General features: G+C 41.1%; 1 long non-coding RNA gene across 1 annotated transcript; it reads left to right on the top strand.

Annotated features, from left to right (window-relative positions):
• Window positions 1-5,883: 5,883 nt before the first annotated feature.
• LOC138962550 (uncharacterized) lies at window positions 5,884-15,059 on the top strand. Its single transcript, XR_011454545.1, has 6 exons — window positions 5,884-6,672; window positions 7,264-7,332; window positions 8,469-8,562; window positions 9,529-9,699; window positions 10,153-10,252; window positions 13,630-15,059. It is a non-coding gene; the product is annotated as an uncharacterized lncRNA (long non-coding RNA).
• The last annotated feature ends 1,394 nt before the right edge of the window (window positions 15,060-16,453 follow it).

Genomic DNA, 16,453 nt, shown 5'->3' with positions numbered 1-16,453 from the left:
AGGTTCCTCGAGATTTTGTTAATCTTCATATTGATATCAATCATACACAATTTGAAGAGAGGTTTTCCTGCTCGTTTGTTACTGTGTTTGTTCATTATTTTGGAAGAAATATGGTCCCATTACTCTGATGAGGCTACTCATGGCAAGACTTTGTCAGCTTATTTTACTTAACTTATGCTGAAATAGTTTCTCGTGAAATGATAAACCTTACTTGCAGATTTTGAAGCTACCTTTAACATTATTTTTTTTAATGTCACCTTTTTAGTTGTCGTTATTTATTATCATTATCCGTGCTGGTATCATTTCCGTTCATTGATTACAACAGAATTTAAAGGCATAGAAAGCTGATGAATATACCGCTAATTGCTTTACCCAGAGCTGGAGACAGACTAAATTAAGTTCCCTGCAAAATATTGTGGTCTAGGAGCCCTTAAATGTTGAGATATTTGAATTTTTATTTTGATATAGATGGTCCTATTTATAGATTTGGCAACACATGTAACGTTGATGCAAGGGAGCTAACACCGCGGCTTTGTTGACATCCTCACTTTTTCAGAGGCTAGAACAAGCTGTAATGCATGTATTATGGTCCGCGCATGGTGACATATCGTCATTATATGGTCTTATGGTGCGTTTGACATCGATTGTGGGCAAACTACACTTTGTAAACACGGGAGTGCGTTAGTATGCCTTTAAAAGAAAGATAGTATCTCACCTGGCAATTGAAGGACCAAGTTTTACTTAAAATGTGCAAATCGACTTTCTGTCAATGTAACAGATTTGAAGCCATTCAATTGTGGAAAAAAACACTCTTGTCATGTTTCAGGAAGTCCTCGTGAATTCCGTTTCCACTGCGCGTGCGTTTGAAATTTGAAAAAAAATCAATCTATCAAACGCCTGTGCCATAAATCTACGGCAGATCGATTTAAATTCGATTGCATCGATCGCGGCTGTCTAGTGTTTGCTCAGTAATTGAATATGGGGTCTAAACTGTCGCAAATGTCTCTAAACGTGCATATAAAAGCTGAACCCGGGGGCTCTGAGTGATCCCATAAAAAGATAGAAGCTTTTGAAAAGGATTTCATGGTGAAGTTTTAAAAGTTATTACAGCTAAGTAGGCTATAAATCGAGGTACTGGGAACGCTGTATTTTTTGATTGACTGCACAATATGGTGTGGGTAATGTGTGTGTGTGTGTGTGTGTGTGTGTGTGTGTGTGTGTGTGTGTGTGAGTGAGTGTGAATGTGTGTGTATGTGTGCGTTTGTGTGTGTGTGTGTGTTTGTGTGTGTGTGTGTGTGTGTGTTTGTGTGTGTGTGTGTGTGTTTGTGTGTGTGTGTGTTTGTGTGTGTGTGTGTGTGTTTGTGTGTGTGTGTGTGTGTGAGGGACAGGAAGAGACTGAGAGAGACCGTGTGCCGTGTGTGTGTGTTTGTGTGTGTGTGTGTGTGTGTGTGTGTGTGTGTGTGTGTGTGTGTGTGTGTGTGTGTGTGTGTGTGTGAGTGTTTGTCTGAGCGCGCGAGTAGGCATGCATTTGTGTATATGTCACCCACCAAGAAGATGTGCACACATGTGTGTAAAACTAGCACATCTCTTCTTTATTTAAAAAAATTGACACTGAAAGATATCATGAAGTTAGGTTCCATTTGAGATAGTATATGGCTCAGGAGCTAGTATAGGGCACAGGATCTAGTATAGGGTATGCGAATAAATCAAACTGTACATAGCAGTGACAGCAATAATCAAAATAACCAAAGGGAAGTAATCGCTCTTTATGCATACGACACGCGTAATAGAGTAAGCGAGGGTTGTACTGAACCTTTTCTCCTGGCACCTGAGAGAATGACAAGCATTGAAAGGAACAAGCGACTTTCATCCTTAAATGTCATCCTCAGTGACAGCAATGTTTTTGCGATTTTGTTTAATCATTTTTGATCAGCTTTATATTTTTCTTTCTGTCCTTCTTTCTTTCTTTCTTTCCTTCATTCATTCTCATCAGGATGTCGGCTTAGTTTCTTCAGAAGGGGGTAGCGCGTTTTCATCTTTTGGCCATGTGTGGTGTCTGAAACATATGCAGTAAATATGTTATCGCGTGCCGATGATGCCGTAAATATCATTTGCTTCAGAACGTTGTATACTTGATTACTACTACAACATGTATTACGACCACTATTTACACTATAGAGGACTGCCATCCTCTCCAACTGCTAACAGTTACAACAATATGCCAAACGCGAACATCTTCAAATCATCTAAAACTTTGCCTTCGTTTGGCAAAATTGCCTCAGGAACTTTTTGTCGGGGAAAGTAATCTTGTTGGCGAAAGTGATGCCAAGATTGCTTAAAATGAAAAAGGCCGAAACCCTTCTTGTTATTTTGGCATATTTGCTCAAGAACATTAATAAATGCCAACAACATCCCTGGCCAAGTAAGATGACAGCATGCAATGAGGACTGTGAACTACTGCTACAAAAGAGCGCCACTTCTCTCCCTTGGTTTAATTATGATCTACACGACCTGGTAATGCCTTGTAAGGCCTAAAAAAAAAAATAGGTGTGGTTACGGTAACCCGACCTACCCTATTTTTAGGGGCCGATCCTATAACTTTTTATTACATTTGTCAACAACAACAAAAAACGAGTGCAAAAAACGAGTGCAAAAAACGAGTGCAAAAAACGAGTGCAAAAAACGCAATGAAAGCGAAAGCGCCCGTGTCGCACACTTATTTTCCTGTCAAGTAGGTTTAATTTGTACACATTAGAAAAAAAAGTTTAAAAAAAAAAAGTGATTGCCTACCTACCTACCCTATTTCTTTTGGCTATGTTACCGTAACCACACCTATTTTTTTTTTGGCCTAAGGCCAAACTAGGGTTGACTGCTTAACACTAACCACCACCACCACCCCCACCTCCACCTCACCCACCACCACCACCACCACCACAACAGACTGCTATGATTCCTCTTGGCCATCTACACGACCTGGTAATGCCTCGTGAGGTCAAACGTAAGGTTGACTGCTGACCTCCAACTACCACCACCACCACCACCTCCATCACCACCACAACAGACTGCTATAATTCCTCTTGGCTATCTACACGGCCTGGTAAGGCCCACCGTGAGATTGGCTAGTACCACTCCCAACAACAACAACAACAACACCACCACCAACAACAACAACAACAACAACAACAACAACAACAACAGACTGCCACTCCTCTTACTTGAATATCAACAACAACAACAACAACAACAACAACAACAACAACAACAACAACAACAACAACAACAACAACAACAACAACAAACTGTCACTCCTCTTACTTGAATATCCGCGCGACCTGGTAAAGTCCGGTGAGACCCACTGTAAAATTGACGAAGAAGAGACTGTAGTTTTTGGGGATGATGACCAGTGAGTAGCGTGACCAGATGAACCCTGCAAGCAAACAGCACGTCACAAAGACACTGTAACAGCAACAAGGTCACTTAAGCTAATTAACTCTGTAATGACAACTAGGTCACACAAACGAATTAACTCTGTAACAGCGACAAGGTCACTCAAACTAATTAACTCTGTAACAGCGACAAGGTCACTCAAACTAATTAACTCTGTAATGGCGACTATAGGTCACTCAAACTAATTAACTCTGTAATGACAACTAGGTCACACAAACGAATTAACTCTGTAACAGCGACAAGGTCACTCAAACTAATTAACTCTGTAATGGCGACTATAGGTCACTCAAACTAATTAACTCTGTAACAGCGACAAGGTCAGAAAAACATGTAACATTAACAGGAACGAATATTATTAATTATTATTATTATTTAATGCAGAACAATATTTTGTTGCGAAGGATTCCACAGCGAAGTAATTGAAGGGGAGCAACTATGCTTAGACTAAGGCACGAAACAAACTGCCGAGATTATCGGTCGTGTTCTGTTGGTACTTTGACAGATTTTTTTCTATCACACAACCCAAGATATACATGTTAGCACTTTAAATCAAATACTGATTTTATCAAAATTTCATAAGTAGCATTTGTTCTCTTATTTCCAAGATATCAGACGGAAGGCAAAAGATCTAGCCATCTAAAACTTCGTTTATATTCATTTGTACTTTCTTTATCTTATTTTAGGTAGAGACATACCTTGAAGGTGTTGAGATATGTTTGTAGATATATAAGTTACACACTCCGAGTTCTGATTATCTTGCATATTTTTCCGAGGGTCGATTTTCATGTATTACCGAGCCTTAAAATATGCAAGATATTCAGGACGAGGTGTGTAGGCTATTTATCCCATTACTCCGACGTTTTCATTAAAAACACTTACTTTTTCCACTAAAACCTGCCCGTGCCTGTTTTCAGCTTGCCAAAAGCCTCCGCAGTCGAAATTCATGTCAATGAATTCATGCGCAAAGCTAGTTCTCATTTGTCAGCATAATGGACGGCGTCATTCGACTTGTATGTGGACATTCAGTCATTATTATTATTATTCTCTTTATTTATATAGCGCCTTATCCGAAGTTCAAAGCGCTTTATGCCGTGTGAGATGGAATTTTTTTTACACAATATATCACGCATTCACATCGACCAGCAAACCTCAAGCCTGTTAGGCGAATGTTCACCTTTCGCGGCCTTTATTCCAAGTCACACGGGTATTTGATGGACATTTTTATCTATGCCTATACAATTTTGCCAGGAAAGACCCTTTTGTCAATCGTGGGATCTTTAACGTGCACACCCCAATATAGTGTACACGAAGGGACCTCGGTTTTTCGTCTCATCCGAAAGACTAGCACTTGAACCCACCATCTAGGTTAGGAAAGGGGGGAGAAAATAGCGGCCCGACCCAGGGTCGAACACGCAACCTCTCGATTCCGAGCGCAAGTGCGTTACCACTCGGCCACCCAGTCCATTCATTCATATTGCTTATAAAAAGGTCTGCTATCTGCTTTTACACTTTGAAAGTCATTTTAAAATATCCCTGTGTATATTTGACATCGGCTTTCGTCATACTCAATTCGGCATACCGGGTTTATATTTTTACCAGAATTGCGCACGATAATGGCAGCGCAACAAATTCAGTTCGGGCTGTGCTGGTTTGATCGTTGACCCAAGTCAGTTCGCATGCAGTGTTACGGTTTGTCAGTCGGGGATAGAAATGTTGGCTGTCATCGCGCTGTTCTGTTTTGGTTTTCACACGTGGATCACTTACATATTCAGTCGTCGGGTTTAGGTGAGCCAACGCTTCATACTTCGCCTGTTGTAGACGTTAAGCAATAAAGCTTGGAAGTTGTATGTCGGCACTGAGAGTCGGTCGCGGTACATCGCTTTCTACTTTGTCCCGGTCTTGAGTTTGAACACCTAAGGTTGAATTCATCTAACACCTCGCATCCTCTTCTCTTCCCCATATATCTTAACTGTATCTCCAACTTCTTTTCGTCTTCTTTTCATTTTGGTGCCACTCCCTCATGTCGCTGAACCCCGCAGTTGACTCGACTCGGATTCACACAAGCCCGTCTAGCAGACGACAGTTCGAACAGTCTTGCATAAGACGGTTGCAAGCAGATTCAGCTATCAATCGAAGCAATACACTTAAAGCCAAAGCAAATAACCAAATGAGAAAACCTAACGTTCGATTTGACTTCATGGTGAGTCTTCTGATAATTTTTTTGGCGTTGGAATGGATCTCAACGGGTTCCCAGCTACGACAACTTCAGAGTTATGCACCGCAGGCATGCCTTCAACAATCGATGTCAGTTTCAGATTGAGTTTTCGAACTACCAGGTGACTGGGTTGTGTTTTAATTGCGCTCTCTCTCTCTCTCTCTCTCTCTCTCTCTCTCTCTCTCTCTCTCTCTCTCTCTCTCTCTCTCTCTCTCTCTCTCTCTCTCTCGGTGCACCCATTGCACACCGGTTGGACCGTACATAAGGTAACGTTAAACTATGCTTGTGCAACGTATGTGGGAGTATCACTTATAACCTCAGGGTATCTCTTATCCTGTTGCGCATCTATAGACTAGAGACAGCGCTGGTTAGACTAAAACATGGATCGGGAACTTCAGTACGTACTTAGGACTACCGCGGCTGTGCTTGCAAGTTTGGATAGTTCTTTCTTTCTCATTTGATCCGAGTTTTATCTGTCTCATTAAATGCCATTTTTCTACCTACTACACATATAGTTTTCCTAATTGATTCCCGAAGATAAGTTAGTTTCGCTTCCACGTTTCGGTTTTCACTAATTCAACATGGCCGGCGTCGGCAATGCATCTTTGATCATCATCTTCTTCCGAAGAGGACTGGGTTCTTGCGAACGTCTCAGAGTCCTGCGGTTGAGTCACTGTTACCGATAGTGGTTAGCTCCGGCAAACAGGGAGATTAAAAAGGTGGGGAGGTTTAAAACTATGCGGTACAGGGGAGAGTGCGTTCAAGGGCGGGCTCTCATGCCCGACTCAGCGACTGCACTGAGGAAACTGTGGCCGAGACGGGAGCGAAGGAGGGGCCTGCTTCGGCCGATGAACAAAGAAACTGTGATCGAACAAGTATGGTGTTACAAGGGGAAAGACCCGCAAAGTGAACTTAGTTGCCAAAGCCCGAAGTGTGACGACGGACTCGGTTTCCAGCAACTGTCCACCGACTCAGCGGCAAAATATGAGTTGACACGTCCGAGGTGAAAGGTAATAGTCTCTTCTTATTAGAATGAAGGTCATTGTTTATGACTAAAATACAGTAGAATCACATAATGCACGAAGGAATGGAACATGTACATGGAATAAGATTGTCCGTCCACTAAGACACATTCCTAAAGGTGGAACCAACATCCTGACGGCTATGCAGAGGAAGTGTTCTTTTTAAGAAATGCATTCAAATAAAACAAATAGGGAAATGCCCACTGAACAGAAACACCCAGGCTCCTGATTTTTGGTATGAATCCAAGTTGAGAGAGATCAGCTGAGCTAGGATTTTACATGGAATAAGATCATCCCTCCACTTGCATACAATGTATACAACCAGAAATGAAGATACAGTGTGCTTGATGTGGTGATATGATCAAGTGACATTTTGCTATGAATGTGTTTAAGCAACTAGTAGCTTCTTCAGCGTTAATTCATTAAACAATCACTCTTATTCTTAGCACATAGAGCACATTGAATGAGTGTGTGCATGTGTGTGTGTGTGTTTGTTATTGCAATGTAAGACCTTATAATATAAATATACACAAATTATAACACATGCTGGGATTCTAAATATGTTCTGTTTACTTGCAGGTCTCAGTTATTACCAAGCCCTGCCTCATTCTTCCCGCAACACTGACATGGTGCTGTTGTAGAACACAAGTAAGTCCTTTGATCATTTCCAAAATACACTAGTGCAATAGCTTGTGAGTGCAACTGGTGGTAATGAGAATATTTTACCACAAAAGGCTAAAGTACAAATAACAGATTTATTATGTTGGAAAAAGAAGTAAGCCAGAGCAAGTGATTAGTGTACCAGTTAGCTAGGGTGGATGTATTATATAATTACAATTTACAGTCAGCATAGAATGTTGAGGACAGTCTAGAATTTTTCTCGCCCTGTGAATTCAACTGCAAATCAGATGGCATGAAGAAATCAATGTTATATTATGCTCTGCATTGAGTGAACCATCTCCTGTCATTCTGAGTGACACATCTCTTTAACTGAAAAACATGCCAGTAATTAAATCCAGGCTACATGGGGATGGAAAATGACCCTGGCAATTTCAACCTCTGAATGATTGTGTCTTTGTGTAGCAGGATTATGGATCTTCACAAGCCTTAGTTCATTTGTCTGTACATGTGTATCATGTATGGCGGTATAAGTTAATACTATTAGTCAATTTCAAATAGCAGAGTTATTTTCAGAGCTTTCTAACTTCAAACCCTGTGGAATCTATAGTTTTTAATTTAAAGGGTATTTTGACTTTGACTCCAAGTTTCTTTCTTGCAAAGTCATTCTTTTCTCATTCAAGGGACTAAACCACTACATGTACTGATGACTGCCTGCATCAGGGTTATAATTTATGAAGAAGTCAAAATGCACAATATATCAGTTTACAATTTAAAGGCCCACTTGCCTTGTCACTACAGTATAATGTGGCTATGCTTTAACATGGAATCCCTCATCTTGGCCACATACAAACAATTATATATTCAGTGACTGCTTGCTGTGGTGAGTTAAAATGTGTGATGAAATATTTTCACAAAAAGGTACCAGTGTTGTTAACAAAACTAATTCTTTAACAAACAAACAAAAACCACTCTGCACAGAGAGCATTCAAGCTGATCTATGTTGCTATTCGTCCAAGTAGAGGGATGATCTTATCCCAAGTAAAAGCCTGACAAGATCTGAGACTGTGAAGCAAAATGTTTTTACATGGTAAAGTAAGCCTTTAACGAGCAAGTATGTCTATTGCACTGGGTGTTTTATTATTATTGTATCATTTTTCTTTCAGGTAGTCTCTCTTTAAACTGACTTTCTACACCATGGTGTCTCTGGCAGTGTTATATTGGCAGAAGACAGTTGGAACTGGATTCCTCATTTAGATGGTAGGCATGTTTTGGGCTTTTGTGTTGCTTTGGTGTATGTGTGTGTGTGTGTGTCTGTTCTATACCAGAAATAAACACACTGTTTGCTTGCTGTGGTGAAATGACATTTTGTGATTTTTTTTTTAAATGAGCTAGTACAGTTGTAGCTTTTACAGCATTTATTCATAACACAATCGCACTTGGCGCAGAGAGCAACCAGACCGTTCATTGTGGGTATGTGAACAAGTTAAGAGATCATGTCTTATCCCATTTTAAAGCCTGACCAGATCTTAGACGGTGAGCCAAATTGTTTTCATGAGAAGGAATGTGCCTTTCAGAGAAATCTATTAACTACAGTATTACTTTACAAAACATATTTTAAGAAATGAAATGTGTTACAAGTAACAGCCATGGGGGTGATAGCCTGTAGGTGGAATAATAATCTTCAATTGCCCAGAAATGATTGTTATCTGGTCAAGAAATGCAAAGCATTTTGATGTTTGTGACGATTAGTTACTCTTTATCACGTTTGGTCCCTGATTTTGCTGTCCTTGTCTGCGTTGGGCAGGTGTGCGTCCATGATGTCATTGCTATTGAAAACTAATCTGTACTGCAAAGTAAATGTACCCGTACATGACGTACATGGCAGTTGTCAACCGGGGGCCAGCCATGACTGGGACTGATGTATCCACAGGCACTCGACACCAGGTGGGCGGGGCCAGTGGTTGGGGTGTGATTCCCTGCCTTACACCACCACAAAGTGTAGTATCAGCAGACAAGACTGAGCAGAACTTCTGCCCCCCCCCTCCCCCCTCACCAATTGACCACTCAGTGCCATGTGCCTGCAGCTGTATCATAAACACTTTGTGACAATAGTTGTTACCTCCTTAGAACAGATCTTGTGATGCTCCTCAGTCAGTCAGTGTTTGATGGATGCTAACTGGTATACTTGACATAGTGTTCATATGAAAGTTTTATGTGTTGCAGCTCATCCAGATCACAGGTACACAAAGGAGCTGGTTACAGTGATAACATAGGCACATGGAACTGCTTATGGACTACTTTAGAAAGTGAGCGGTTACAACCAAGACTCTTCCGTCAGGAAGGTCTGCGGAAGGGTGCTTGATCTGTTTCCTCGGACAGGCTTTTCAAGACTAGGTAGGTTAAACCACATGATTGGGCTTTAATTATGAATGCACTTCAAAATTCACTCTATTTCATTATCTTGTACAACCCCCCGCGGGTTAGGGGGAAGAATTTACCCGATGCCCCCCAGCATGTCGTAAGAGGCGACTAACGGATTCTGTTTCTCCTTTTACCCTTGTTAAGTGTTTCTTGTATAGAATATAGTCAATGTTTGTAAAGATTTTAGTCAAGCAGTATGTAAGAAATGTTAAGTCCTTTGTACTGGAAACTTGCATTCTCCCAGTAAGGTAATATATTGTACTGCGTTGCAAGCCCCTGGAGCAATTTTTTGATTAGTGCTTTTGTGAACAAGAAACAATTAACAAATCTTCAATAGTACTGACCAAAGAAGAAGGTTTAATTGTGTGATCATGATTTGATACATATGCTTGACCCTGAAGATGTGTTTTATTTGTTTTGTTTCAGAACAAAGTTTGGTGAAGTAGAAGCTACCGCTGTAGGCTGGTGTAAGGCTGAAGAAGAACCTCTGACAAGTCAATTTTCAAGCAACTGAGCACGAACCCAGGTACAAGACACAGAGCTCTCTTTCTATCGGTCTGTTATTCATAGAATGACACTAACAGTGACACAAGTAAATAATCTGTATCATTGTCTTGACCTCTAGAAATTTGGTAGAGAATAAGATGACTGATAGTATTATTTTGATTATTTCATGGTCATTACAGTGGCCTCCACCCCTGCCCCTTTTAAGACACCCCAATCTAAGACTCCTTCCTATTAATGACCCTGTTTTCGCAGACTTCTTGTTCATAACATCTGTAAATTCACTCCCATTTTAAGACTTGCTCCATTTGGACTTGGACTGGGTGGCCGAGTGGTAACGCAATTGCGCTCGGAAGCGAGAGGTTGCGAGTTCGACCCTGGGTCAGGGCGTTAGCAATTTTCTCCCACCTTCCCTAACCTAGGTGGTGGGTTCAAGTGCTAGTCTTTCGGATGAGACGAAAAACCGAGGTCCCTTCATGTACACTACATTGGGGTGTGCACGTTAAAGATCTCACGATTGACAAAAGGGTCTTTCCTGGCAAAATTGTATAGGCATAGATAAAAATGTCCACCAAAATACCCGTGTGACTTGGAATAATAGGCCGTGAAAAGTAGGATATGCGCTGAAATGGCTGCGATCTTCTGGCCGATGTGAATGCGTGATGTATTGTGTAAAAAAAAATCCATCTCACACGGCATAAATAAATCCCTGCGCCTTGAATATGTGCACGATATAAATTGCATAAAATAAAAAGATAAAATAAATCCCTGCTCTTAGAACTGTACCCACGGAATACGCGCGATATAAACCTCATATTGATTGATTGATTTTAAGACCTGATTTTGCTTATTTTGGATTTCGAAAAAGAGAAAAACAAATTCCCACTCTGTACAGAATTAAGCCAGGTTCATGATTTTTGTATGGACCAAGTTGAGAGATGGCATTTGTATAGGCCTGACCAGATCTGAGATGTTGAATCTAATTGGTTACGAAGAAAGCATTGTGTCATTATAGGCACACTACTTCTCGTCACCGTCTCAGTTCTGGCCAGGCTTTAAGATAGGATAAGCTCATCCCTCAACTTTGTCACATATGAACAATCGACACACTGACTCTTGCTGTTGTGAGTTGACATTTTTTGATGAATTTATTTCTGGAAAAGGCACCATGCAGTGCTGTTTCAGGGGTGGGACTTTTCCGCGGATTTCCGCGGACACAACTTACGAATTCTGCTGGAGTAATCTATTTTTCCGCGTCACATTTCATTACAATATCTATGACTTGTTGACTGAATGATTTGGAGTGACGTGGAGATGAAACAGAACACTGGAGGCTTGAGAGTTAAATTGTGCTGACTGAAAACTCCTGATAACTAATAGTAATTTTGAGGGGGGGGGGGGGGGGAGGTTGGGGAGTGTGGAGAATGTCTTTTTTGTCAGATTGCACAGATTTTAATGTACCATTTAACCAAAATTTGGGGTAACATGCCCCCGAACCCCCTGGAAAAAAAGGGATTTCCTCCTTTTTCATCACAAGAGAGTCCCACCCCTGTGTTTACAGAATTCCTTGTTTAAAACTATCACTGTGCACAGAGGGAAGGGGGGGGGGGTGTATTTGACCACCCCTGCGTTTACAGAATTCCTTGTTTAAAACTATCACTATGCACAGAGGGAAGGAGGGGGGGGGGGGGGGGGTGTATTTGACCACCCCTGTGTTTACAGAATTCCTTGTTTAAAACTATCACTGTGCACAGAGGGAAGGGGGGGTGTATTTGACCACCCCTGTGTTTACAGAATTCCTTGTTTAAAACTATCACTGTGCACAGAGGGAAGGGGGGGGGGGGTGTATTTGACCACCCCTGTGTTTACAGAATTCCTTGTTTAAAACTATCACTGTTCACAGAGGGAAGGGGGGGGGTGTATTTGACCACCCCTGTGTTTACAGAATTCCTTGTTTAAAACTATCACTGTGCACAGAGAGAAGGGGGGGGGGGGGGTGGATTTGACCACCCCTGTGTTTACAGCAGAATTCCTTGTTTAAAACTATCACTGTGCACAGAGGGAAGGGGGGGGGGTGTATTTGACCACCCCTGTGTTTACAGAATTCCTTGTTTAAAACTATCACTGTGCACAGAGGGAAAGGGGGGGGGGTGTATTTGACCACCCCTGTGTTTACAGAATTCCTTGTTTAAAACTATCACTGTGCACAGAGGGAAGGGGGGGGGGTGTATTTGACCACCCCTGTGTTTACAGAATTCCTTGTTTGAAACTATCACTGTGCACAGAGGGAAGGGGGGGTGTATTTGACCACCCCTGTGTTTACAGAATTCCTTGTTTAAAACTATCACTGTGCACAGAGGGAAGGGGGGGGGGGGGTGGGGTGTATTTGACCACCCCTGTGTTTACAGAATTCCTTGTTTAAAACAATCACTGTGCACAGAGGGAAGGGGGGGGGGTGTATTTGACCACCCCTGTGTTTACAGAATTCCTTGTTTAAAACTATCACTGTGCACAGAGGGAAGGGGGGGGTGTATTTGACCACCCCTGTGTTTACAGAATTCCTTGTTTAAAACTATCACTGTGCACAGAGGGGGGGGGGGGGGGGGTGTATGTGACCAAGTGAAGTGCATTGCTACATAATAAAATGAGCAAATCCGTCCCGTGAAGAAAACTTCTGCTTACTTAATTGTCAGATTTGCCAAGGCGTGTACATGAAATAAGATTATCATTCTAAATGCTGAATCAACATTCTGACTGTTTCCTATGAAACCAGGCTTGATTTTTGGTATGAATCCAAGTTAAGGGATAGCATGTGTAAAAGCAGAATTGTGTACAGAGGCAGCTTTGTGTTATTAAAGGCCGGCTGCTTTTCGTGAACACAGTTTGGCTCACATCTCACATCACCTGCCAGGCTTTTTAAAAAAAAATGTTTTACCATGGGATAAGACTATCCCTCCATTTAAGCACATACCAGCAATAAACACAGTGGTTACTTGTGATGAACTAGTGGCAAGACAAATGATTTAAGCATCACATAACCTTCCTAAGTGAAGTCAAGTTATGTGTCTGTGCCAGTGTGTGTGTGCATGTGTGTGTGTCAGCATAGAATGTTGAGGACAGTTCGATGGTAAATAACCCTGACAATTTTAGCCTATGATTGTGCCTACATTGTGGCAGGATTGGATGTGGATCTTCAAAAGCCTAAGTTAACAAAAAAGTATGTAAAAGTACATTTTGAATAGTAGTTTTTTTCTCAGAGGGAAGATATCACAAGATATGATCGTTCCACTGCATGTATGCCACATAACTAAAACAAAAATTAAATGTTATTTTAATCGTCTTTTGGGTAAAACAAATACACCATCAATATATTATAATAATGATCTTGCTTGTTTACAGATGGACAACAGCTACTGCCAGGACCAGGTTACGCATAAAGAAAACAGTCAACACTTGGCTGGTGCTGCAGCTTCTTTGATGTCTATTTTTTTTTTTTTTTTTAAAGACAGACAGCTACCAGCTCATTCAAGACCATAGCCCCATCTTACTCACGCAGAACAGACAGCCATCTTTCGCCTTTGCACAGAACACTGCTGTCTGAAGGTACACATCAAAAGGATAGGTTTTGCACCTACAGCGTGCGACTGTGGCTAGGGTAGGAAGAACAGACTCTGCAACACGTTCTGAGAGGGTGGCCTTTTCTTGCCACCCGTACCCCTGTGCAACAAGACTTGGCCAGAGAGCACACATCCAAATGCAAACACTGAACACTGAAGAGGAAGAAGAAGAAGAAGGTGCCCACACAGAAGGACATAAATCTACTTTAAGGGCACACAAGTTTACAGCAGTTTATTGAATTGTAGCAGATTATAGGGAGAAAATGAACAAGCTAAATAGGCTGTACAGTACTTCACTTGAACAATGTATAAAGTTCCCTGTATTAAGAACATTTACAGATCACAAGACATTGTGTTTTCTTTTGTTTACAATACAAATGTTTCATAATAAAAAGATGTGCACTAGGCAAGATCCTTAAAATGTAAAACTAGTAGTGTGACAATTTTGAATTGTTCAGAGATGGTTTTTCTTCAGTGGTAAATGTTTTAGCTTTTTTTATAAGATCCCGTTAGTGAAGCATACTATAAAACCTTGACCTTCCAAACTGTGTTAGCACCCTGGGCTGCGATCATTGTGTTGAGCTACTTAAAGGCACAGTGCAGCTTACAGCCTTCGTTTTGCGTTTTTGTTGCAGCTGAGTGCATTTACAGTTCAAAAATCCTCCTATGGTAGTAAAACTACCCAACGACGACATCTGTGAAGCTCGACAGTTTCTTGTTCACGCGAGTGCATAAATTAACCTAGTTATTACGTGGTGTTTGGTCGGAGTTCGATTCAACTGAGTGATTCCGGCCTCCATTTTGTTTTATACAAACTCATGATGATGTCTGACATAGTTTGCTAGTGACGTGTCTTTTTGTGCATGATGTGGTGATCTACCTGATCTAAATTTAGATCCAAAAATAGGTCAAGACCAGCCGGGTCCGAGTACGAAATTGATTCGTAAAAAAATCGCAGTTCTTGACTCTTTGGGTGCAAGTCAATGAAACTTGGTAGTTCTTCTAATAGATAGCTGCCTGAGGTATGACTAAAAGCCCCAGGGGCTCCGTGCACCTGAATTTGACAAGTTCAGTACCTTCAGCAAGCGCAAGTACAGTAGAGAAGCGCTTGACACACTGAAAAAGGCCTACTACGAGCAAAAGAAAAAGAATCAGTGATGCATGTGCTTTTGATGTAATCTTCTTTGACATTATGATGACTACAAAAACTGACTGATGTGTTTTGTTTGTGAATGATGGATATATCAGGCATGGGAATTGTCCGCCGAACGGCGGATTTCCGCCGAATTTTTTTTTTGTTCCGCCGAAAATGCAAAAGTGTCCGCCGAAAAAATAAAGGAGGGAGGCACACAAAAAAGCACCGGTTACTTTGGCCTTTGCGCAAAAGCCCGCGAAAACTGTCCGTACTTTGTTCACGCACTGCTACCGCCCGCCTCAGTTATTGAACTTTTATGTCTTGAAAGTAAACCAGATTGCACAGATTGTGTTACAAGTTACATTTTCCTGTTTGTCTCAAGAAGATCAATTTTTTTACAAATTTAAACCATATAATACATGTATATATTTTTTTTCTTCAAAAAAGCAAAAATTGGTACATTTTTGTACTAAAAAATCTGATTCTAAAAACAGAATTTAATGGCAAACTTGGAGCTCAGATGACACCAGATTGCACCATCTGGGTTCTTTGGAGAAATTTTTTTCCGGGGGGGCATGCCCCCGGACCCCCCTAGTAAGGCTAGGCGCTTCGCGCCGTCGACTTGATGCTTCGCGTCTTCAGTTATAAATTTTCCGCCTTTTATACAATTTTCAATTCCCATGCCTGATATATGTGCATGATTGCGTTTCGCAGACACAGTTGTCATGTGCGTTGTAATTGGCGACGAATGCTGGATGATTACTATTTTTGTACCAGGATTACTATTTTTGGGGCTGAGCATTACTCCAAAACACTTATGGGGGTAAACAGGTCTGCAGCACAACTACAAATGTAGAAATGTCGTCTGCATTTTGTATATTTTAAAAGGTTATTTTTGTGCACAGAACATACATCTGCAGGGAGGTTTGGAGGGTGAAGTTAGGATCTGTTAGGAGGCATACAGCATCACACTCATTTTTGTGTGTGTGTATTTTGTGTTGACAGATAAGACACTGTCATTCCAGCAGAAACCTGTGATGATGCACATTTTATTGAAGTGACCAGCTGAAATTGTATGTACGTTGTTATGAAATTGACAAATGATCCCTGCTTTGCAATCCTGGGTTAATGATATTGCCAAAATTAAAACGTGGAGGAAAAAGTGAGTGTAAACCTATTCTTGTGGTGGTGGTGGTGGTGGTGTGTGTGTGTGTGTCTGGTTAGTGTGTGTTTGAGTGTGTGTTAAACAAACAACGACAAACAACACCAAACCTACATCAAACAAGCACAACAAAAACAAATTACACAAAAAAATGGCAAAAATCAGAATATCAACTGAGAAAAAAAACCGTGGCTGAATGCAATACTTATTATAACTTAAAAAGTAAAAGTGTGCGTGTGGATGTGTGCGTATGTTTGAGTGTTTTAAACAAACAACAAACCTAAATTAAAGAAGCACAACAAACAAACA

The sequence above is a fragment of the Littorina saxatilis genome, linkage group LG3, assembly GCF_037325665.1.
Source record: "Littorina saxatilis isolate snail1 linkage group LG3, US_GU_Lsax_2.0, whole genome shotgun sequence".
NCBI lineage: Eukaryota > Metazoa > Mollusca > Gastropoda > Littorinimorpha > Littorinidae > Littorina > Littorina saxatilis.
The sequence above is the reverse complement of the archived record's forward strand: the minus strand, read 5'-3'. Positions and strand labels throughout refer to the sequence as shown.